The 24,650-nt window shown below is 43.0% G+C and overlaps 1 pseudogene; it reads left to right on the forward strand.

Moving 5' to 3' along the window:
• The first annotated feature begins 11,442 nt into the window (after window positions 1-11,442).
• LOC111973243 (gamma-aminobutyric acid receptor subunit rho-3-like) lies at window positions 11,443-22,830 on the forward strand (annotated as a pseudogene).
• Window positions 22,831-24,650: the final 1,820 nt, after the last annotated feature.

A 24,650-nucleotide genomic window follows, 5' to 3' on the forward strand; every position in this document is an offset into this window, starting at 1 on the left:
ACCTGCATTGCTTGCTGTTTGGGGTTTTAGGCTGGGTTTCTGTACAGCACTTCGAGATATTAGCTGATGTACGAAGGGCTATATAAAATAAACTTGATTTGATTTGATTACCTTGCTGTCTCAGGGTTGCTGTCTCCCCTCGTGTCCCAGAGGTCACGGTACAGATGTTGGTTCGGTCTCTGCTAAACTGTTTCGTGCTGGTGATGTCATAGAGGCCCCGGTCATCTACCGTGGTCCTGGTCTGGGTGGTTCCGGCGTCCAAGGGCATATCAAAGGGAAGGTTAGTGGACCAGGTGAGTTTAGGCTCGGGGTAGATATCTTTGGAACTGCAGGTGATGATGTCATCTGATAACTGTATGTTCACCAAGTGGACTGGAGCTGCAACAAAGTAGACATTACAGATGGAGCAGCCATAAAGTGATCATCACAGACAGACAGACAGATAGATAGACATTCCTTACCCTCCACTGATATGTTAATGAAGGACTCCTTGTTGCCTTTAATAGTGCTGGTGTAACACTTGTATCTACCCTGGTCCTGGAGAGTGATTGCGCTCAGCAGTAGTGATGCGTTTCCTTTGTGGATCTGGTCATTGAACAGGGCTGTTCTCCTTCTGTAACGCAGGCTCTGCTGTTGGAGCTGATCTGTACTGTAGTAGTAGGTGTGGACAGTCAGGTCCCCAACTGGTTTCAGCCAGTGGATGACTTCCTCACTCCCAGGCATAAAGCTGCAGGGCACGACACAATCCTCTGAGAACACACAGGTTACATAGACGTCTGTAAACAGAAACATACACACACAAGTTAAATGGGCATCTGAAGCAGAGTGGAACAAGCAGACCCACGTGTATACTGTAGTGTATTTGTTGACTTTACTGTAGTATTCACTGTAGTGTACAGTAATATTTACTATAGTATAAGCGCAGTAGTAATATTAACTATAGTATAAACACTGTAGTAAAAGAAAACTGTAGTATATACTATAGAGTGGTGAGGGAGAGGAGTCTACCTTGTCCGGAAACTACTTCACSATTCATTTTCTGGATTCAGGTTCACGCAAACGTCCATTTTAAGCTTTGTTTTACTATTGACACTTACAGTTGATTTCTGGATTGTAAATCGATTCGCTGACCTTAAATATTTGACATCTGATATATTCATTTCAGTCTCTGAATTGTTCAATCTAACTTTTCACCACCAGCTCCTTAAATCAAGGCATTAAAACTACAATCTGTGTCCTGAATTAGCCTAGTGTGCATGTGCGTAGGGCTGTCGCGGTGACCGTATTACTGCCACAGCTGCGGTCACGAGTCATGAAGGCAGTCAAATTCCACATGACCGTTTAGTCAAGTTATTTAGGCTTCTCCAAGCTCTGATGCTGCTGATGGTCACGGACTACAAAAGGAAAACCAGCTATGTTGCGGACACCGACGCCTTGCTTCCAGACAAGCTAAATACGTTCTTTGCCCTCTCTGAGGATAACACTGTGCAACCGACGTGGCCAGCTACCAAGGACTGTGGGCTCTCCTTCTCCGTGGACAACGTGAGTAAGACATTTAAACGTGTTAACCCTTGCAAGGCTGCCGGCCCAGACGGCATCCCTAGCCGCATCCTCAGAGCACGCGCAGACCAGCTGACTGGTGTGTTTAAGGACATATTCAATCTCTCCCTATCCCAGTCTGCTGTCCCCACATGCTTCAAGATGGCCACCATTGTTCCTGTTCACAAGAAAGCAAAGGTAACTGAACTAAATGACTATTGCCCAGTAGCACTCGCTTCTGCTTTGAGAGACTAGTCAAGGATCATATCACCTCCACCTTACCTGTCACCGTAGACCCACTTCAATTTGCTTACCGCCCCAATAGGTCCACAGACGATGCAATCACCATCGCACTGCACACTGCCCTAACCCATCTGMACAAGAGGAATAACTATGTAAGAATGCTGTTCATTGACTATAGCTCAGCATTCAACACCATAGTACCCTCCAAGCTCATTAAGCTCGGTGCCCTGGGTCTGAACCCCGCCCTGTGCAATTGGGTCATCCCAATTGCACACCACCTGACGGGCCGCCCCCAGGTGGTGAAGGTAGGAAACAACACCTCCACTTCGCTGACCCTCAACACTAGGGCCCCGCAAGGGTGCGTGCTCAGCCCCCTCCTGTATTCCCTGTTCACCCATGACTGTGTGGCCATGCATGTCTCCAACTCAATCATCAAGTTTGCAGATGACACAACAGTAGTAGGCTTGATTACCAACAATGACAAGACAGCCTACAGGGAGGAGGTGAGGGCTCTGGGAGTGTGGTGTCAGGAAAATATAATCTCAGTCAACAGGAGATGATCATGGACTTAAGGAAACAGCAAAGGGAGCACCCCCCGATCCAAATTGACAGGACACCAGTGGAGAAGGTTGAAAGTTTTAAGCTCCTCGGCGTACATATCACCAACAAATTGAAATGGTCCACCCACACAGACAGTGTGGTGAAGAAGGCGCAACAGCGCCTCTTCAACCTCAGGAGGTAGAAMAAATGTGGCTTTTACAGATGCACAATTGAGAGCATCCTGTCGGGCTGTATCACCGCCTGGTACTGCAATTGCACCGCCCACAACCGCAGGGCTCTCCAGAGGGTAGTGAGGTCTGCACAACGCATCACTGGGGGCAAACAACCTGCCCTCCAGGACACCTACAGCATCCAATGTCACAGGAAGGCCAAAAAGATCATCAAGGACATCAACCACCTGAGCCACGGCCTGTTCACCCTGATATCATCCAGAAGGCGAGGTCAGTACAGGTGCATCAAAGCTGGGACCGAGAGACTGAAAAACTGCTTCTATCTTAAGGCCATCAGACTGTTAAATAGCAATCACTAGCACAGAGAGGCTGCAGTCTACATACACAGACTTGAAATCATCGAGACTTTAATAAATGGAACGCTAATCACTTTAATAATGTTTACATATCTTGCATTACTCATCTCATATGTATATACTGTATTCTATCCTATCTACTGCATCTTAGTCTATGTCGCTCTGACATTGCTCGTCCATATATTTATATATTCTTAATTGCATTCATTTACTTAGATTTGTGTGTATTAGGTATTTGTTGTGAAATTATTAGATATTACTTGTTAGCTATTGCTGCACTGTCGGAACTAGGGGTGGCAAAAGGTTGCATCCCTGAGCTGACAAGGTAAAAATCTGTCGTTCTGCCCCTGAACAAGGCAGTTAACCCACTGTTCCTAGGCCGTCATTGAAAATAAGAATTTGTTCTTAACTGACTTGCCTAGTTAAATAAAGGTAAAATAAATACACTAGAAGCACAAGCATTTCACTACACCCACAAAACATCTGCTAAACATGTGTATGTAACAAATAACATTTGATTTGATCATTAGTAGCCTACCAAACTTGCTAACTGCCTGGTACTCAGCACTCTGTTGTCCCTCTAATCACTCTGACATCAATGCAAATGTTATTGAAAATCTAATCTAACATTTAGGGGCGACAGTGTTGGGCCAGTAACCGAAAGGTTGCTGGATTGAATCTCTGAGCTGACAAGGTAAAAATCTGTCGTTCTGCCCCAGAGCAAGGTAGTTAACCCGCTGTTCCCTGGGTGCCGAAGATGTGGATGTTGATTAACGTTCTAAACACGTTTCATGGGACGTTGCAAGAAAATTAATGTGTCCAGTTTTCTGAGGATTGGGAGAATATTCCATCAACGTTCCACCAAACATACACAGAAGATGTTTGCCATGTTTTGGGAATATACAATATTAGTGTCCAAGACACGTTTCATTGAACGTTGCAAGAACATTCATGTGTCGTCCAGTTTTCTGAGGGTTAGAAGAATATTCTGTCAACGTCTCACCAAACATACAGACATGGATATAGAACAAGACAAGGRACGTTTCATGGGAACGTTGTAAGAACATTTCTGTGTATCAGTTGTCAGGACGTCGCCTGATGATTCTAAAGAAACGTTGCCCCCCCCATTTTTTTAAATTACACCTTGTTAGTTGCCAAACCCATGATTGGTGAACCACTGATGCATTCACAGCTCTTTTTTGTCTGTTGGCAAGGTTACACGCACACAGTGCTTTTAACATGTTTTCAACTTACATATTTAACACACGTGATTATATTGGGCATGTTAATTTATACAGAAATTATTATTCAACATGTCGTCACCTGGGATTTGAACTCACAACCTTTTGGTTCACTGCATTCAGATATTCATTCTACACTACCATGTCTGTGGAAGTTATCAGTTACTTTGATTATTCTCTCATCATTGATTTGATAGTTGTCTAATGTTGGTGGGGCATATTTAACCTTTTTTAATGATACTCATGAATCACTACAATCAATAAAGTGTTTCTTGAGTGTACTTTTACCAGAGCTGATAGTTACTTCAAAGTGCATTGATCCTATTGCTTACACCTATCAAGTTGTTTCAGATCTACACAAGTGCCTAGCGAGGAGCGGGTTAGGGTTTCTTCTGGACAGAGCCTAACTACACTGGTCAAATAAGAACAGGTGCTAGAGATATCCCTTATTTGGACAGTGTTTAGGGTGTTCGTCATTGGTGGTGGTCTGGGTTTGAGACGTGCTAGTGGAGTCACCATGCTCTCACATTCCTACTCTCCCCTATCGGGTCTCAATCCCAGACCACCAGCACCAATGACTAACTCCCATATCGCTGTCCCATAAGGGATATATCTAGGGCATGTGCTTATTGGACCAGTATAGTATAGGGTGAATGCACTTTGAACTAAATCTCAGCTCTGTTAAAGGTAGACTCAAGAAAATATTTTATTGATCATGGTGATTCAGGAGTATCATTAAAACACGTTAATATGCCCCACCAACATTAGTCAACTATACAGAAAGCCCTTAAGTTTCTGAAATACGTGAAGAAAATCAATGATGAGAGAATAGTCTGATGAACTGATACCTGACATGGTGGCGAAGCAGGAAGATTGGAGTACCYTGAACCAAGAGGTTGGAGTTCAAAATCCCATGTTAGAACATGTTGAATAATAATTACTGCAATGTTCTCATTTAACGTGTGTAGAACATTAATAGTTTATATTCTGAGAATATGTCAACCATGTTCTGTGTGTTGTTGGTGGGACGTTGATGGAATAATCTCCTAAACCATAGAAAACTGGACACGAATGTTCTTGCATCATTCTCATTTAACGTGTCTAGAACATTCATATTTTATGTTCTCAGAACATGGTAACCACATTCTGGGTATGTTTAATTTAACATTTCGAGAATGGTCTCTTGGTGATGGGTTCTGACTTCTCAACTTGAAATATGGAATATCCTTGTTCATGGTACGGAGGGAGAGAGGTGAATGCGAGGGGAATGCGTTCTGTCAGAACACATTATTGTTAGACATCAGGTATCCTTTGGAAAGGAGAAGGGCCACAGTCTGGTTGCTACACGAGAAGTGAATGATTATCTGTAGGAGGAATTTATATGGTGGAGTCAATCAAGGTTGCATATAAGCCATGGCCTCGGAATGTTACTGAGTAAGGGAAAGGCAATCACATGGTTGCTGTCACTGATAAGGATGGATAGCGGTGGATTAGTGAGGAATGGGGGCCGAGGAGGAGAACAAACATAGGAGGAAGGTTTAAATACCAGTGCTTGAATCAACATGTCGTTGTCTGTTCTGTTGTCTGACCCTTTGGGGGAAAAAACTTGATTTGAGCTTTTCATAGTTGTCCGCCAGTTTTTACCCTGTTATTTAGAACCTAACATCGGAAACAGGAACATTCCTATTAAAACGTTATTTAATTACCTAATGAGACTCTTGGGTGGGGAATAGGCAGGGTATATGCTATAGTTAACAAAAATGACTTTTGTGATTTTGTGGACATTACTGCAGTATTTACTACAGAGTTCTGTTATAGATAATACTGTAGTATTTACTATATCATTCTAGAGTATACTACAACATTCTATAGTAAGTAATGCACATGATCGAGGGATACTTCCTTGTGCAGTATAGCATTCTACAGTATACTACTGTTTAATACAGAATTCTATAGTATTATAGTAATCTATAGAAAAGTGTTGTATTTTTTCATGTGAGTGTAATACACACAAAAATGCAGGTAAATACTCTTGGATTTTGTATTGGTATTTGGTCATGGCAATCCTTGATACTGTACATTACTTTGCCTTTACTCCTGACTCCTTTACTCCTGAGATAGCTTAGTCAAAAACTCAGTTATCCAGTCTGTATCACATCCGGCCGTGATTGGGAGTCCTATAGGGCGGCGCACAATTGGCCCAGCGTCATCCGGGTTTGGCCGGGGTAGGGCGTCATTGTAAATAAGAATTTGTTATTAACTGACTTGCCAAGTTAAATAAAAGTTAAATAAAATAATTTTAAAATACTGTAAGTTAAACTGACCAGCAAAACTGTCTTGATTTGGGTACATGGCTCTTTAGACAAAGGCTTGGCATAGTACATGTAGATAGACACACCACGCTCCATTCTGGTGTACGTTTGGTCAGACAGTCAGGAGAAACCACTGCCACCTCACCCTGGCCCAGCCACACTCTGACCTGAAGAAAGACTACTGCACCTTATTCCTCCCTCTTACTCATAGCACAGCACCACCTATTCCAGGAAACTCAGAGATTTACTTGTACTGTATATTAAATAACTGTGTCACGTTCCTTGGGTATGAAGAGAATGTGACCATTCAGGCTGTGCACTCATAAAATAATAACTTGTTCCTTTACCATGCTCCTTTTCTGAACATCAAACATTTTCACAATAATCATAATAATGCAGTCTCCACCACACTGTAAAAAAATGATGTTGATTCAATGTAAGGCAACCAGCTGCAATAGGATTGTGAGTTGGCTGAAGATAATTTTTACGCACAAACTTTTTGTTGTGAGTTTGCTCAACAACATTTCTGTTTGAGCACAATCCCATTGCAGCTGGTTGCCTTATAATTGTACAGTGAATCAACATACTTTTTTCCAGTACAAAGTCTGTGCGTAAATGGTTTTGCTTTGACAAATAAAACACTTATAAAACACTTAAGATCACATTAATTTCTCTGTGCTGTGGGTGAGCTGCCCAAATTAAACTATGATAAGATGCAGTAATAATGAGCAATAAAAATAACATGTCTTATATTGATTTGTTTATAACCAAAATGTTTTCAAATTATACATTTTCTGAATTACCATGTTTCACCCTCAACCCTTATCCAGATGGAGAGAGGTTTACAGATGTTCTGGAGATAACAGACGGACTGTGATGGTTATTGTTACTCACCTCCCCCGTCTGTGAGACGGACGCTCGACAGTAGAATCACCATGGCTAGACCTTTTGACTTCATGGTGACCTGACTCCAGCACGTTGTCTCTGTGTTTCAAATGGTTGTAAATCCAAAACACAACTCAGTTGTTAACATATCACCTGTCACTCCCTTATCAAGTCAGATTGTATCAGTAGTACCTGTTCAAGTTGGGCGTGGAAATTAGTCAGAGTTATGTTGTATTTTCAGAGTTAAGTTTAATCATTAACCCATGTCCTTCTGAAAAGCTCTCATCGAGGCAAAGGGTGGCTACTTTGAAGAATCTAAAATATATTTTGATTTGTTTAACACTTTTTTGGTTACTACTTGATTCCATATTTGTTATTTAATAGTTTTGATGTCTTCACTGTTATTCTACAATTTATAAAGTAGTAAAAATAAAGAAAAAACATTGAATAATTAGGTGTGTCCAAACTTTTGACTGGTACTGTACATCCCTCATTGGCCTATCCCTCTGTTCTTTCACATATCTACTATTCACAAAGAACCTGTCAGAATCCCTCAACCTTGATCCACCCTCCTCTACTGTCTTTAGTACCTGAGCATATGACATCTTCTGCACTACTTTGACCATGGCCACCTCAACCTGCCTCTCTGACCATGGCCACCTCAACCTGCCCCTCTGACCCTGGCCACCTCAACCTGCCTCTCTGACCCTGGCCACCTCAACCGGCCTATCTGACCCTGGCCACCTCAACCTGCCTATCTGACCCTGGCCACCTCAACCTGCCTCTCTGACCCTGGCCACCTCAACCTGCCTCTCTGACCCTGGCCACCTCAACCTGCCTCTCTGACCCTGGCCACCTCAACCTGCCCCTCTCGTACTGAACACTTCCGATCCCCGGCAACATGGGCAACCCTACAGTTGGCACACATACATTTTTTCCACTGAAACTACAGTCCTCTGTCCCATGTCCTCCTGCACACTTTCCACATCTTGGATTCTCCCTCCCACACGCAGCTGCAACATGCCCATAAACGTGACACCTAGAACACCTCAGTGTATTCGGCACAAAAGCTCTAACAGCATAACTCATATATACAAATATTAGTTTGTCAGGTAAAGACTCTAAATCAAAGTTCAAAAGAACAGAGGAAGTCCCGGAGTCGCCTCTTCACTGTTGACATTGAGATTGGTGTTTTGCGGGTACTATTTATTGAAGCTGCCAGTTGAGGACTTGTGAGGCGTCTGTTTCTCAAACTAGACACTCTAATGTACTTGTCCTCTTGCTCAGTTGTGCACCGGGGCCTCCCACTCCTCTTTCTATTCTGGTTAGAGCCAGTTTGCGCTGTTCTGTGAAGGGAGTAGTACACAGCATTGTACCAGATCTTCAGTTTCTTGGCAATTTCTCACATGGAATAACCTTCATTTCTCAGAACAAGAATAGACTGTCGAGTTTCAGGAGAAAGTTCTTTGCTTCTGGCCATTTTGAGCCTGTAATCGAACTGACAAATGCTGATGCTCCAGATACTTAACTAGTCTAAAGAAGGACAGTTTTATTTTTTCTTTAATCAGCACAACAGCTTTCAGCTGTGCAAACATAATTGCAAAAGGGTTTTCTAATGATCAATTAGCCTTTTAAAATGATAAACTTGTATTAGCTAACACAATGTGCCATTGGAACACAAGAGTGATGATTGCTGATAATGGGCCTCTGTACGCCTATGTAGATATTCCATAAAAAATCTGACATTTCCAGCTACAATAGTCATTTACAACATTAATAATGTCTACATTGTATTTCTGATCAATTTGATGTTATTTTAATGGGCAAAAAATGTGCTTTTCTTTCAAAAACAAGGGCATTTCTAAGTGACCCCAACCTTTTGATCGGTAGTGTAGGTGACAGCCACATGGTGGTACCACAGATAGAACAATGAGACAAATATTTCACTGGGTGTATACTAAGCAAAAATATAAACGCAATATGTAAAGTGTTGGTCCCACGTTTCATGAGCTGAAATAAATGATCCCAGAATTTTTGATACACACAAAACCGGATTATTTGGGCACAAATTTGTTTACATCCCTGTTAGTGAGCATTTCTCCTTCACCAAGATAATCCATCCACCTGATAAGTGTGGCATATCATTTATCCAATCAGATCAAAACACACACACACACACACACACACACACACACACACACACACACACACACACACACACACACACAGAGCGGAATACATCAGAAAAGAGGGCAGAGAAATCACAGGACAGGATGGAGCAACACATGGAATCAGAGAGAATCAGAACCAGGTTAGACAGCGAACACATCTCCAGAATAATCACACACACTTGTTGAGTCATTACCCTCTGGTGCAGTGTTTCTCTTCTCTGTTCTAGCCTCCCACACGGGCACATGATTCAACTAATCAAGTGCTTGATGATTAATTGATTAACTAAATCAGGTGTGCTAGTGAAGGGCTAGAACATAATTATGATCTGGTGTATACCCATGCAGAAATAATAATGTTTCCCAGTTCATAAAAGCAGAAACACTTAACATGATCACACTTAATGATACCAACAAGTATTCAGCTGTTCTTTACTTCTTTATATCTTTTATTTTAATTTCCCCTTTATTTTAGCAGAGAGTCCCACTGAGACCAAGGTAGAGACCAAGGGAACCCTGCATGACCAACCGCAATTACTTGTACACATTAAATACTTCCATCAAAAGTATTAAGTGTTGATCAGAGTTATCTGGCTAACCTATTGATTCTGGTGTGTAAAAAAACACCCTGGTGTTGGTTTGTGTTCTGGTTAGGATTTTGGGGGTTAGTGTTAGGAAGGAATGGACTAAATGACTTAATATTATTACTACGTCTATAAAGTGTGTGTTCAGTGCTATATTGTGTATAGCTCTGTAGTGACTAAGTTACTTCCTATAAAAAAGAGAGAACTGAAAAGCACACTTGCGTGAGATAGTTACTACCCTGGTCCATGTTTAGAGAACATTAGGGAGGAAGAGGGGAGAGAGGAGGCCAAAGAGAGAACTGCTCCCAATTTCTTTTGAGAGTGAGGAGTTTGACTGGACTGAACCAACTGGTTACTTGGAGAACAAACACACACAGAAAAATCCCTGTGCTTTGAGGGAGAGTCAGGGGGGTAATTAGTTAGGAGGTGGGTATGACCAGTGGTGGAAAAAGTACCCAATTGTCATACTTGAGTAAAAGTAAAGATACATTCATAGAAAATTACTAAAGTCAAAGTCACCCAGTAAAATTCTACTTGAGTAACAGTCTAAAAGTATTTGGTTTCAAATATACTTAAGTATCAAAAGTAAATGTAATTGCTAAAACATACTTAAGTATCAAAAGTAAAAGTATAAATCATTTCAAATTCCTTATATTAAGCAAACAAGATTACACCATTTTCTTGTTTTTTACATTTACGGAAAGCCAGGGGCACGCTCCCACACTTAGACATAATTTACAAACAAAGCATGTGTTTAGTGAGCCAGAGGCAGTAGGGATGACCAGGGATGTTCTCTTGATAAGTGTGTGAATTAGACCATTTTCCTGTCCTGCTAAGCATTCAAAATGTAACAAGTACTTTTGAGTGTCGTTGAAAATGTATGGAGTAAAAAGTACATAGTTTTCTTTAGGAATGTAGTGAAGTAAAAGTAAAATATGTCAAAAATAGAAATAGTAAAGTAAAGTACAGATATCCCCCAAAAGTAGTACTTTTAAGTATTTTTACCTAAGTACTTTATACCACTGGGTATGACAACGCACGCACGCACGCACGCACGCACGCACGCACGCACGCACGCACGCACGCACGCACACACACACACACACACACACACATTAGAGAGAACTCAAATACTGATAGATATGTGGACATTCAAAGACACACACTAATGCGCACACACCTGGACGTAGATGTTAATCCTGTGTAATTACAGTATATGCCATATTTGTATTAATTCGCAAGTGGAGTACAGCCTGATTACTGAAGGGAGTGTGTGTGTATATGTGTGTGTATGTGCTTGTGCATGTGTGTGTGTGCCCTCCCTCAGTTAGTAGATTAGTGAGAGATTGCCAGGGCTGCAGATAAGAGGATTTGAGTGGAATTTGTGTCATTCTATCGGCAGAGGAATGGATTTATATTGATTTTAATCAGAGAGAGACAGATTCACTGAACCACAGATAATATAGATGGGGAGAGATAGAGAGAGGCAGAGAAGGTGCCAGAGGTAAACACAGAAAGAGAGAGAGCAAGCAACTGACGAGAGGAGAGAGAATATTAGAGAGAAGATAGAGGTTCTCCAAAACAAAAACACACGACACGCTGGCCGGGTGTTTCTACACTTGGAGAGAGAATGAAAGATCAATGGAACATCAGGACACTTTTATGAGGACGAAGAGCTAACAACACACTCATCACATCTTGGAGTATTTGAAGAAATGCAGCTGTGTGGTGAGTGATCATCGACCACAACCATCAACATTGCAACCACGACCACAACCATCAACAGTGCAACAAGGACCACAACCATCATCACTGCAACCACGACCACAACCATCAACAGTGCAACAAGGACCACAACCATCATCACTGCAACAAGGACCACAACCATCAACCCCAACCCCTGACTGTGATCGGAGTGATCATAGTTCTATTGGAGTCCCTGCTTTAAGTGACCGTCATTTCTTTTTCTAATATGCTTTTATTAGTTCATGTTTCCCTGGAAAAAACGTGACACATGTTATTGCTCTGTGGACTATACTGGCTACATAAAGATGAACTGAACTCCTGACCTCTAACTCCAACCCTGACCACATCATGAACGCTGTCCTTCTGGCCGTGAAGTGGCTGTGCTTGGTCTGGGCCGTGACGTGGCCTGTAACAATGGTGACAGGGATCCGTAACCCGGGACGACGGAGGCACAAAGACGTTTACGTGGGGGAGCACAGCAAGAACAAACACAGAGGGTAGGAGGACACATACTATAGGCACGCATGCTGGCCGGGTGTTGGGGTCAATTCCTTTTGAATTCCAGTCAATTCAGAAAGTACACTGAAATTCAAACTCTCCAATGTTTGGAATTGGAATTTGGTTTACTTTCTGAATTGACTGGAATTGAAATGGAATTGACCCCAACCCTGGCATGCACACACGTAACTTCGTAACCCTGTAAACCACATACCTCCATAACCCTATACATCCTGTAATTCAGTGCTTCTCAAACCTCTCCTGGGGACACACAACCGTTCCATGTATTTGATCTATTCAGTGCTACAACAAAATTGTGAAATGTCTGGCAGTCCCAAGGAGAGGTTTGAGAACCATTGCTGTTATTTTTTCATTGCTCTTACTCCCCGACCTGGGGTCCACCTTGGCTTCCAGCTATATCAGTCTTCATCAAGTTACGGAGTGCCGGCCCGGTAGAAGTCTGGAGTGATTCCAGGGAGTAGCTAATTACCAAATTTGGCAGTGTGTGTATGTGGGAGGGCTGTTGTGAAAACCGCAGGCTGTGTTTCTTCAATCAAACCCTACAATTACATTCTTATTAAAGAAACATATTTCTCAACTATTGCAGGGTGTTGGGGTGTGTGGGTTTATAATGTGTGTTGTCTTTCCAGGCGTATAGACCATAAACTGACGAGGCAGGACAGCACCAAGTCTCTGCTCATTAAGACTGAACAGCTGCTGAGGATCGAGGAGCACGACTTCGCTATGAGACCTGGCTTTGGAGGTGAGAAACACGCATGTCCACCATACACAGGAAACACTAAAATTAATCCAATCAGTCACTCTCTGTCCCCCTTTAATGATGCGTARGATGGCTGTGCTATGAGAGGATCTGCAGGCCACTGGGTTTCCCTGAACACATCGCTCCCAAACCAACACTGACCCACATTACACTGTGTGTGTGTGTAACAGATGTGAAATGGCTAGCTAGTTAGCGGGTACGCGCTAGTAGCGTTTCAATCAGTTACGTCACTTGCTCTGAAACCTAGAAGTAGTGTTGCACCTTGCTCTGCAAGGGCCGTGGCTTTTGTGGAGCGATGGGTAACGATGCTTCGTGGGCGACCGTTGTTGATGTGTGCAGAAGGTCCCTGGTTCGCGCCCGTGTTGGGGCGAGGGGACAGTTTAAAGTTATACTGTTACATTGATGCTGTTGACCCGGATCACTGGTTGCTGCGGAAAAGGAGGCGGTTGAAAGGGGGGTGAGTGTAACGGATGTGAAATGGCTAGCTAGTTAGCGGTACGCGCTAGTAGCGTTTCAATCAGTTACGTCACTTGCTCTGAAACCTAGATGAGTGTTGCCTTGCTCTGCAAGGGCGCGCTTTTGTGGAGCGATGAGGTAACGACGCTTCGTGGGTGTCAGTTGTGATGTGTGCAGGGTCCTGGTTCGCGCCGAGGTCGGGGCGAGGGACGGTCTAAAGTTATACTGTTACATGTGTGTGTGTGTGTGTGTGTGTGTGTGTGTGTGTTGTGTGTGTGTGTGTGTGTGTGTGTGTGTGTGTGTGTGTGTGTGTGTGTGGTGTGTGTGTGTTGGTGTGTTGTGTGTGTGGTGTGTGTGTGTGTGTGTGTGTGTGGCCTACATACTACCCAAAGGCCTTCATACTACCCAAACAAGTAATTGACAGTGAGAGAGAGAGTTGACTGGTTAATAAGGCTTTAACTTTAATATAGAGATGTTTATTCTGTTGGTTTATGAGTCACTCTGTGTAACAGGAGGAAGCAGAGGCTTAATTAGAAGATGTGGTGTGTGTGTGTGGTTTGTTTAATTGTGAGGGAGGTTCATTTAAAACAATGTTTATTGGGCTGAAAGGCTGCTAGCATTCGGAGAACATCAACATACTTCACACCCATAAAAAAATGACCAATAAAAACACACACATATAATAATGGCACCACCGTTGATGGCTGCCGTTTTACGGGCTCCTAACCAACCGTGCTATTATGTTTATTTTTTTGCATTGTTTGTAACTCATTTTGTACATAATGTTGCTTCTACCGTCTCTTATGACTGAAAATAGTTTCTGGTCATCACAGCAGCGATTACTCCACCTGGACTAAGATTTTTTATTTAATGAGTCTGATGTGAAGGATGGTTTGTCAAGACAAGTCCCAAATTCCCGCCATCAGCGTGAAGAAAAGACGGAGAAAAAGGGGGTGGAGTGCCTTGTAAGATTTTGCCGATGAGTAGGTAAACCACCACTACCCTTCGTATTATTTGCCGACGTGCAATCATTGGAAAACAAAGTGGACGATCTACGATTAAGACTATCCTACCAACAGGACATAAAAAACTGTAATATCTTATGTTTCACGAGACGTGGCCAAACGACGACACGGATAATATAGAGCTGGCTGGCTTCTCCGTGCATTGGCAGGACAGAGCAGCTACGTCTGGTGGGGAGAGGGTGTGTCTATTTGTCAATAACTGCTGGTGCGCGATGTCTAATATTAAAGAGGTATTGTTCGCCAGAGATAGATTACCTTATTATAAGCTGTAGAACACACTATCTACCAAGAGAGTTCTCATCTATATTTTTCATAGCCGTCTATTTACCATCACAAWSCSATGCCAGCACTAAGACTGCACTCAACCAGCTGTATAAGGCCATAAGCAAACAAGAAAATGCTCATCATCCAGAAGCGGCGCTCCTAGTGGCTGGGGACTTTAATTCAGGCAAACTTAAATCCATTTTACCTCATTTCTACCAGCATGTCACATGCAACCAGAGGAAAAAAATACTCTTGACCCTCTTTACTCCACACACAGAGACGCATACAATGCTCTCCCTCGCCCTCCATTTGGCAAATCTGACTATAACTCTATCCTCCTGATTCCTGCATACAAGCAAAAACTAAACCAGTAAGTACCAGTGACTCGCGCAATAGGGAAGTGTTCAGATGACGCGAATGCTACACTACAGGACTGTTTTGCTAGCACAGACTGGAATATGTTCCGGGATCCATCCAATGGCATTGAGGAGTTTACTACCTCAGTCACCGGCTTCATCAATAAGTGCATCAATGACGTCGTCACCACATTGACCGTACGTACATTTCCCAACCAGAAGCCATGGATTACAGGCTACATCCGCACCGAGCTAAAGGCTAGAGCTGCCGCTTTCAAGGAGCGGTACACTAATCCGGACGCTTATAAGTGCTCGTCGGATGTGGCAGGGCTTAAAAAATATTACGGACTACAAAGTGAAACCCAGCCGCGAGCTGCCCAGATGAGCTAAATGCCTTTGATGCTCGCTTCGAGGCAAGAAACACTGAAGCATGCATGAGGGTGTTGGTGTTTGTTTCTCTGTTTTGGTGGTTTGGATGAGGAGCTCTGCCGGTCCTGACCAGATGTGTGTGCGTGTGTGTTCTCAGGTGCAGCCATCCCTGTAGGCATTGATGTTCAGGTGGAGAGCATCGACAGCATTTCAGAGGTCAACATGGTATGAGCCTGTGTACCCTTGGTGTTTAATCTATACATGTGTGTGTATAATCCACACACGTGTCTGAGTGTGTTTAATCATGAGTGTGTGTTCTGCTCAGGACTTCACCATGACTCTGTACCTGCGCCACTACTGGAAGGATGAGCGGCTGGCGTTTCCATCTCGTAGCAACGTGAGCAGGACATTTGATGGGCGTCTGGTGAAGAAGATGTGGGTTCCTGACGTGTTCTTCGTCCACTCCAAGAGGTCCTTCATCCATGACACCACCATGGAGAACATCATGATCAGGGTCTATCCTGACGGAAGCATACTCTACAGCGTCAGGTAGAGCATCAATGTGTGTGTGTGTGTGTGTGTTACTATATGTAGGTTTACTGTATCTTATCTGTTGGCATATGATTATTATGTGGGTGTTATAGGATCACAGTGACTGCTCTTTGCTCCATGGACTTCAGCAGCTTCCCTCTGGACACACAGAACTGTTCACTGGAACTAGAGAGCTGTGAGTCACACTGACATACACACATCACGCAGCAGCACACATGCACACACACACATACTGTAAATATAAACCTGCATATATAAATATAAACCCTAAATATAAACCTGCACCCACACTAACATTCTGATTGCTGATTGATTGGTTAAACAAATACACACCAAACTCTCTCTCTCCCTCTCTCCATCCCCCTTTCTAGATGCGTATAATGAGAATGATCTAATGTTGTATTGGAAGAATGGCAACGACTCTCTGAGGACAGATGAGATGGTTCTGTCTCAGTTCTTCATCAAGAAGTTCCACCCTTCCAGTGGGCTGGCCTTCTACAGCAGCACAGGTCTGTCTGGATATTTGTGTGTGTGTTCTGCGTTCCATGTGTCTCATCTCTCATACCATTTAGACCAGGGGTACTCAACTACTATTTGAGAAGGTCCGGTCACACAAATTTCCTAGGTGGCAAGGGTCCGGATAGATATTTATTGGCATAGTAACAAACCCCCACCCAGTTTAAAAGCAAATTTCTTGCAATACTACACATTTTGCCATGTCTTATGTGTTTTCATATGATACCTGAGTGACTCAACAAAKTCAATAGGGGCCCCCTGGGGGTCGAGGCCCCTGGGCACGTAATCTGGGCATGATAAATACAAGATTTAGATTGGTACGTTAGGCTAACCAGCTATCTAGCTAACATGGGCTAGTTGATCAACTGGACATTTCTGACAGGTTATAAATAGCTCTCTGACATCTATCAGTGAATTACATAACAAGAGGAAACTGCTGATGCACAACCAAATATCGAAATTGCACCTTGGGCATTACAGTGCCTTCAGAAAGAGTTCACACCCCTTGGCTTTTTCCACATTTTGTTGTGTTACAGCCTGAGTTTCAAATTGATTACATTGAGATTTTATGTCACTGGCCTACACACAATACACCATAATGTATAATGGAATGATGTTTACAAATTAATAAAAAATGAAAAGCTGAAATGTCTTGAGTCAATAAGTATTCAACCCCTTTGTTTTGGTAAGACTAAATAAGTTCAGGAGTAAAAATGTGCTTAACAAGTCACATAATAAGTTGCATGGACATATTGTAATAGTAGTGTTTAACTTGATTTTTGAATGACTGCCTTATAAATCTGCCTTCAAACTGGACAGTTTTATCTCAATCTCTTCATTCAAAGACTCAATCATGGACACTCTTACTGACAGTTGTGGCTGCTTTGCGTGATGTATTGTTGTGGCTGCTTTGCGTGATGTAGCGTGATGTATTGGTGTCTCTACCTACTTGCCCTTTGTGCTGTTGTGCACAATAATGTTTGTACCATGTTTTGTGCTGCTACCATGTTGTGTTTCTACCATGTTGTTGTCATGCTGTGTTGCTACCATGCTGTGCTGTCATGTATTGCTGTCTTGCTATGTTGTTGTCTAGGTCTCTCTTTATGTAGTGTTGTGTTTTCTCTCTTGTCGTGATGTGTGTTTTGTCCTATATTTATATGTTCATTTTTTAAAAACATTTTATCCCTGCTCCCGTCCCCGCAGGAGGTCTTTTGCCTTTTGTTAGGCCGTCATTGTAAATAAGAATTTGTTCTTAACTGGCTTGCCTAGTTAAATAAAGGTAAAATTATCTGTAAGGTCCCTCAGTCGAGCAGTCAATTTCAAACACAGATTCAACCCCAAAGACCAGGGAAGTTTTCCAAGGCCTTGCGAAGAAGGGCACGTATTGGTAGATGGATCAAAAAAGCATACATTGAATATCCCTTTGAGTATGGTGAAGTTATTAATTTCACTTTGGATGGTGTATCAAGTCACCACAAAGATACAGGCGTCCTTCTTGACTTATTTGCCGGAGAGAAAGGAAACTGCTCAGGGATTTATTTCACCATGAGGCCAATGGTGACTTTAAAACAGTTACAGAGTTTAATGGCTGTGATAGGAGAAAACTGAGGATGGATCAACATCATTGTAGTTACTACACAATACTAACCTAAATGACCGAGTGAAAAGAAGGAAGCCTGTACAGAATAAAAAATATTCCAAAACATGCATCCTGTTTAGAAATAAGGCACTAAAGTAAAATTGCAAAAATGTGGAAAGAATTTAACTTCATGTCATGAATACAAAGCGTTATGTTTGGGGCAAATTTAACCGAACACATCACTGAGTACCACTCTTCATATTTTCAAGCATGGGGGTGGCTGCATCATGTTATGGGTATGKTTSTCATCGGCAAGGACTAGGGATTTTTTGGTGGATAAAAATAAATGGAATAGAGCTGAGCACAGGCAAAATCCTAGAGGAAAACATGGTTCAATCTGCTTTCCAACAGACACTGGGAGATTAATTCACCTTTCAGTAGGACAACAACCCAAAACAGTAGTGCAAATATACACTGGAGTTGCTTACCAAGATGACATTGAATGTTCCTGAGTGACCTAGTTCGAGTTTTGACTTAAATTGGCTTGAAAATCTATGGCAAGACTTAAAAATGGCTGTCTAACAATGATCCACAATCAATTCGACAGAGCTTGAAGAATTTTAAAAAGATAATTAGCAAATATTGTGCAATCCCGTTGTGTAAAGCTCTTAGAGACTTACCCAGAAATACTTAAAGCTGTAATCGCTGCCAAAGGTGATTCTAACATGTATTGACTCAGGAGTGTGAATACTTATCTAAATTAGATATGTCTGTATTTAATTTTCAATCCATTTGCAAACATTTCTAAAAACTGGCTTTCGCTTTGTCATTATGGGGTATTGTGTGTAGATCGGTGAGAAAACAAATATATTTATTCCATTTTGAATTCAGGCTGTAACACATCAAAATGTGGAATAAGGGTATGTATGTAAGGGATTTAGTCACTTTGTCTCAATCTCTCACGCTGTCCCTTTCTTTCTCTCTTTTTCTCTCCCCTCTCTCACCCCATCACCTATCCCCTCTCTCCCTCTCTCTCTCTCTCTAGGTTGGTATAACAGGTTGTATATAAACTTCATCCTGAGGAGACATATCTTCTTCTTCATGCTGCAGACATATTTCCCCACCATGCTGATGGTTCTGCTGTCCTGGGTCTCCTTCTGGATTGACAGGAGGGCTGTGCCTGCACGTGTCTCCCTAGGTAAACACAAACACACACCAGGAAACACACCCCTGAAAACACCTGGCTACACACCCAATTCACATGATTATACGCACACTCCTCTCCCTTCAGAGCTCTACAGCCCTAACACGCCTGCCGTCCTCTCCCTTCAGGTATCACTACAGTACTGACCATGTCCACCATCATCACTGGTGTGTCCTCCTCTATGCCACAGGTAAGTGACTGAGTGTGTATGTGTGGGTGGGTGAGGAACTAGCGAGTTTACTTGAGGTTTAATTCTTACTCTGTGTGTGTGTGTGTGGTGTGTGTGTGTTGTGTGTGTGTGTGTGTGTGTGTGTGTGTGTGTGTGTGTGTGTGTGTGTGTGTGTGTGTGTGTGTGTGTGGTGTGTGTTGTGTGGTGTGTGTGTGTGTGTGTTTCCAGGTGTCCTATGTGAAGGCAGTGGACATCTACCTGTGGACCAGCTCCTGTTTGTGTTCCTGTCAGTGATAGAATATGCTGCTGTCAACTACTGCTCTACGCTGGAGGAGATGAGACGACTGAAGAGAGGAAGGTCAGAGGTCATCCATATTATACCTGGAGCAGAGGCGCTGTCCCTGACAGGATATTTGTGGGGAGAGTATTCTCTCTGCACAACACTGCTCTCTAGTGGTTAGATAGAAAAGGACGCCAAGAAATCATCACTTCCAGAAATCATCACAAGTTTCTCGCTAACTTTGTCCCCAGGTTGGAGACGATATTAGTTTTATCTCCTAGTCTCCATGGTCTATGTTGTAACATCTATAGATACACAGATATATTATATGGAGAGTTTATATATCTGTATGTGTGTCTGTCTGTCCCCCCATTCCAGCTCCCAACCTCGTACAACGCCAGCAAAGCCATGGCCTTCGACGGCTGTTTCCATGACAGTGACATTGCGCTGACCCCGTTCCCCCGTCTGCCAACCTCCATGACCTCCAACCATCACAGAACTCCTCTCCAGAACCCTGAGGACCCCCCACCGAGGGACACGTCTCCGCCGGCAACGGTCGGTGCAAGAGAACGTGGATCTGCTACTTAGCAACAGCTACTTGATCGACTCCTACTCCCGCATGGCCTTCCCTCTGTCCTACCTCCTATTCAATACCATCTACTACGGAGTATGTACTCCTCCTGAGGGACCCTGCTGAGGTATAGTGCTGGGACCCTACTGACTTAGAACTCCTCCTGAGGATGGTCCTACTGAGTACTGGGACACCTACTGAGTATGTACTCCTCCTGAGGGACCCTCTGAGGTTATAGTGCTGGGACCCTACTACGATATAACTCCTCCTGAGGGATGGTCCTACTGAGTACTGGGACCCTACTGAGTATGTACTCTCTGAGGACCGCTGACGTATTATGCTGGGACCCTACTGACTATAACTCCTTCGAGGGATGGTCCTACTGAGTACTGGGACCCTACTGAGTATGTACTCCTCCTTGAGGACCCTACTGAGTATAGCTCGGCGACCTACTGACTATAACTCCTTCTGAGGGAGGTCCTACTGAGTACTGGGAACCCTACTGGTATGTACTGCCTCCTGAGGGACCCTACTGAGTATAGTGCTGGGACCCTACTGACTATAACTCCTTCTGAGGGACGGTCCTACTGAGTACTGGGACCCTACTGAGTATGTACTCCTCCTGAGGGAAGTATAGGGACCTTACGGAGTATTGACCACCTAAGGGAGGGACCTTACATGGACTCTTCCTGTGGGAATCTACTGAGGATACTACTGGCACCCTACGGAGTATGGACTCCTACTCAGGGGAAGTGTATAATACTGGAACCCTACCAAATTCTAAAGGGCACTTTTCTGTGTGTAATCCGATAATAATGTATGTAGCCCTTATTCTGCCCAGACTGAAACAATAAATGCTGGTCACTACCGATTAAGGACTATTAACAGAGGGGAACCTTTACTATAGCTAATTGTTGAGTGATTTGTGATTTTCAGTTTGTTGAAATTCTGTGGTGAATTAATGGTGTATCTTATGTCCTTTATCCACATATCCAGTCATATAAACTCAGCAAAAAAAGAAACGGCCTCTCACTGTCAACTGTGTTAATTTTCAGCAAACTTAACATGTGTAAATATTTGTATGAACATAACAATATTCAACAACTGAGACATAAACTGAACAAGTTCCACAGACATGTGACTAACATAAATTGAATAATGTGTCCCTGAACAAAGGGGAGGTCAAAATCAAAAGTAACAGTCAGTATCTGGTGTGGCCACCAGCTGCATTAAGTACTGCAGTGCATCTCCTCCTCATGGACTCCACCAGATTTGCCAGTTATTGCTGTGAGATGTTACCCCACTCTTCCACCAAGGCACCTGCAAGTTCCCAGACATTTCTGGGGGGAATGGCCCTAGCCCTCACCCTCTGATCCAACAGGCCCCAGACGTGCTCAATGGAATTGAGATCCGGGCTCTTCGCTGGCCATAGCAGAACACTGACATTCCTGTCTTGCAGGAAATCACGCACAGAACGAGCAGTATGGCTGGTGGCGTTGTCATGCTGGAGGGACATGTCAGGATGAGCCTGCAGGAAGGGTACCACATGAGGGAGGAGGATGTCTTCCTTGTAACGCACAGCGTTGAGATTGCCTGCAATGACAACAAGCTCAGTCCGATGATGCTGTGACACATCGCCCCAGACCATGACGGACCCTCCACCTCCAAATCGATCCCGCTCCAGAGTACAGGCCTCGGTGCAACGCTCATTCCTTCGACGATAAACGCGAATCCGACCATCACTCCTGGTGAGACAAAACCGCGACTCGTCAGTGAAGAGCACTATTTGCCAGTCCTGTCTGGTCCAGCGGCAGTGGGTTTGTGCCTATAGGCGACGTTGTTGCCAGTGATGTCTGGTGAGGACCTGCCGTACAACAGGCCTACAAGCCCTCAGTCCAGCCTCTCTCAGCCTATTGCGGACAGTCTGAGCACTGATAGAGGGATTGTGCGTTCCTGGTGTAACTCAGGCAGTTGTTGTTGCCATCCTGTACCTGTCCCACAGGTGTGATGTTCAGATGTACCGATCCTGTGCAGGTATTGTTACACGTGGTCTGCCGCTGCGAGGACGATCAGCTGTCCGTCCTGTCTCCCTGTTGCATTGTCTTAGGCGTCTCACAGTACGGACATTGCAATTTATTGCCCTGGCCACATCTGCAGTCCTCATGCCTRCTTGCAGCATGCCTAAGGCACGTTCACGCATATGAGCAGAGACCCTGGGCATCTTTCTTTTGGTGTTTTTCAGAGTCAGTAGAACGGCCTCTTTAGTAACCTAAGTTTTCATAACTGTGACCTTCATAACTGTGACCAGCCTAGCGTCTGTAAGCTGTTAGTGTCTTAATGACCGTTCCACAGGTGCATGTTCATTAATTGTTTATGGTTCATTGAACAAGCATGGGAAACATTATTTAAAACCTTTACAATGAATATCTGTGAAGTTATTTGGATTTTTACAAATTATCTTTGAAAGACAGGGTCCTGAAAAAGGGACGTTTCCTTTTTTGCTGAGTTTATCATATCCAAGGAGCCTGAAATCTGACATTTTCATTCATCATTCAAATCAGTTGCCATGTAGTTGAGAGATTTTTTGAATAATAATTGGATTTAAACAAAAAATATTAAATGTCTATAATTTGTTGTTAATTACAAATTAGCTATATATACACACTACCAGTCAAAAGTTTTAGAACAACTACTCATTCAAGGATTTGTATTTATTTTTACTATTTTCTACATTGTATAATAATAGTGAATACATCAACACTATGAAATAACATATATCATGTAGTAACCAAAAAAGTTATAAAACAAATCTAAATATATTTTATATTTGAGATTCTACAAATAGCCACCCTTTGACTTGATGACAGCTTTGCAACCTCTTGGCATTCTCTCAACCAGCTTCACCTGGAATGCTTTTCCAACAGTCTTGAGGGAGTTCCCACATATGCCGAGCACTTGTTGGCTGCTTTTCCTTCACTCTGCGGTCCAACTCATCCCGAACCATCTCAATTTGGTTGAGGTCGGGGGACTGTGGAGGCCAGTTCATCTGACACAGCACTCCATCACTCTTCTTCTTGGTTAAATAGCCCTTACACAGCCTGGAAGTGTGTTGGGTCATTGTCCTGTTGAAAAACAAATCATAGTCCCACTAAGCCCAAACGAGATGGGATGGCGTATCGCTGCAGAATGCTGTGGTAGCCATGCTGGTTAAGTGTGCCTTGAATTCTAAATAAATCACAGACAGTGTTACCAGCAATGCACCCCCACACCATCACACTTCCTCCTCCATGCTTTACGGTGGGAAATACACATATGCTGTTCACCCACACCCTGTCTCACAAAGAAATGGCAGTTGGAAACAAAAAAAAACTATTTGGACTCCAGACAAAAGGACAAATTTCCACCGGTCTAATGTCCATTGGTCGTGTTTCAAGGCCCGAGCAAGTTTCTTCTTCTTATTTGTGTATTTTAGTAGTGGTTTCTGTGCAGCAATTCAACCATGAAGGCCTGATTCACACAGTCTCCTCTGAAAAGTTGATGTTGAGATGTGACTGTTGAATTCTGTAAACAATTTATTTTGGCTGCAATTTCTGAAGCTGGTAACTCTAATGAACTTATCCTCTGCAGCAGAGGTAACTCTGGGTCTTCCTTTCCTGTGGTGGTCCTCATGAGAACCAGTTTCATCATAGCGCTTGATGGTTTTTGCGACAGCACTTGAAGAAACTGTCAAAGTTCTTGACATTTTCTGTATTGACTGACCTTCATGTCTTAAAGTAATGATGGACTGTCGTTTGTCTTTGCTTATTTGAGCTGTTCTTGCTATAATATGGACTTGCTATATTACCAAATAGGGCCATCTTCTGTTTACCCCCCTACCTTGTCACAACACAACTGATTGGCTCAAACGCGTTAAGAAGGAAAGAAATTCCACAAACAAACTTTTAAGAAGGCACACCTGCTAATTGAAATGCATTCCATGTGACTACCTCATGAAGCTCATGAAGCTGGTTGAGCGAATGCCAAGAGTGTGCAAAGCTGTCATCAAGTCAAAGGGTGGCTATTTGAAGAATCTCAAATATAAAATATATTTAGATTTGTTTAACACGTTTTTGGTTACTACATGATTCCATATGTGTTATTTAATAGTTTTGATGTCTTCACTATTATTCTACAATGTAGAAAATAGTAAAAATAAATAAAAACCCATGAATGAGAAGTTGTTCTC

The sequence above is a fragment of the Salvelinus sp. IW2-2015 genome, linkage group LG14 (assembly GCF_002910315.2).
Source record: "Salvelinus sp. IW2-2015 linkage group LG14, ASM291031v2, whole genome shotgun sequence".
In the NCBI taxonomy this organism is placed as follows: domain Eukaryota; kingdom Metazoa; phylum Chordata; class Actinopteri; order Salmoniformes; family Salmonidae; genus Salvelinus; species Salvelinus sp. IW2-2015.